Source organism: Rhinolophus hipposideros (genome assembly GCF_964194185.1).
Source record: "Rhinolophus hipposideros genome assembly, chromosome: 23".
Taxonomy (NCBI): Eukaryota; Metazoa; Chordata; class Mammalia; order Chiroptera; family Rhinolophidae; genus Rhinolophus; species Rhinolophus hipposideros.
The window spans coordinates 4,342,832-4,344,275 of record NC_138069.1 but is presented as its reverse complement, the minus strand read 5'-3'; positions in this window follow the sequence as shown (position 1 = coordinate 4,344,275).

Genomic DNA, 1,444 nt, shown 5'->3' with positions numbered 1-1,444 from the left:
GGATGTGTCTGCAGGTCGATCTCACGCTACGGAAACAGATGACAGCAGGGACAGGAGGATGGACTAGTTAGAGAGAAGAGGGGTCAGCCCAGTTTCTGAGGTGAGGAGCCATGAAGAGACAGAGCTTGTTCTGATGGCAAACTGCACATTCTTCCTAGAGTCACCTGACATAGATATGGCCCTTTGTCTTAGGGGAGAGGGGACTCTGCACTTTGAATCACTGCATTTATTGGCCGGCCATAAACATCTATCTCAGACCAAGGAAGCAATGATAAAGAAGGGGGCTAGGGCACACTGGGAGGGGTTTGTCCTGGGTCAAGACTGAGAGCCCTGGGTGGGTGGCACGGGAAGGTCAGATGCAGGATGTCTTAAGGTCCAATCTGGCAGGTTGTCTTAATGTCTTAAGGTCCAATCTAGAACTTTACAGGCGATGTGAATTTAATCTTAAAAAGAGGTTGCCCCAGCACAGGGTAGCAGGTTGTGCAGACAAATAGGTGCAATTCCACAAGGAGTAACCAAGAATAAGTGAGATGACCATTTCCTGGCACAGCCTGAGGTAATTTTGCCTGTCACCCCCTTTCTTGAGTCCACGACTAGGACTCAGATCATGAAGCAAGATTGGGAGAACTTGCTAGAACAAGACAGGACCTTAATCTCCAAGGATCCAAGATATCGGAAAATGACCAAAACATGTCAGGCCCGATTAAAAGGTGAAGAACTATTCACTCAGTCACTTTTTTAGACACTAAGCCAGGGCACCAATAATTAGCAATTATGCAACCTTTTCAAACTCATGAAAATTCACAAAGTGATCACTTACTGACCAGAATGCAAGTTTCCACAGACGCCATGAAAGAAAACCCAAAATTTTCTAATCATAATAAAGTTAATAGAAAAAAAAATATTTTACATCTTAGGAAACCCTATATATTTAGAAATTGTTAATAACACAATGTTAAATAACCCACAGGTTCAAAAAGAAATCACAATAAAAGTTAGGAAATATTTAGAATAATATGTGAATGAAAATACCACATTTAAGCTAAAATTCAAAACATGTACAATAATAAATGGTGGCAAAGATGTGGAGTAACAGAAACTTTCCTGATACTGCCATTTTGGAAGACAGTTTCTTACAAAACGAATCATACTCTTTCCATACAACCCAGCAATTGCACTTTTTAGTATTTGCTCAAATGAGTTGAAACCTTCTATTCACATGAAAACCTGCACATAAGTGCTTATAGCACCTTTATTCATGATTGCCAAAACTTGGAAGCAACAAAGATGTCTTTCAAGAGGTGAATCAATAAACAGACTAAGGTACATCCATACAAAGGAATATTATTCAGTAGTAAAGGAAATGAGCTATCAAGTCACAAAAAGATATAGAGAAATCTTAAGTGAATATTGGTAAGTGAGTGAAGCCAGGTTGAGAAGGCTA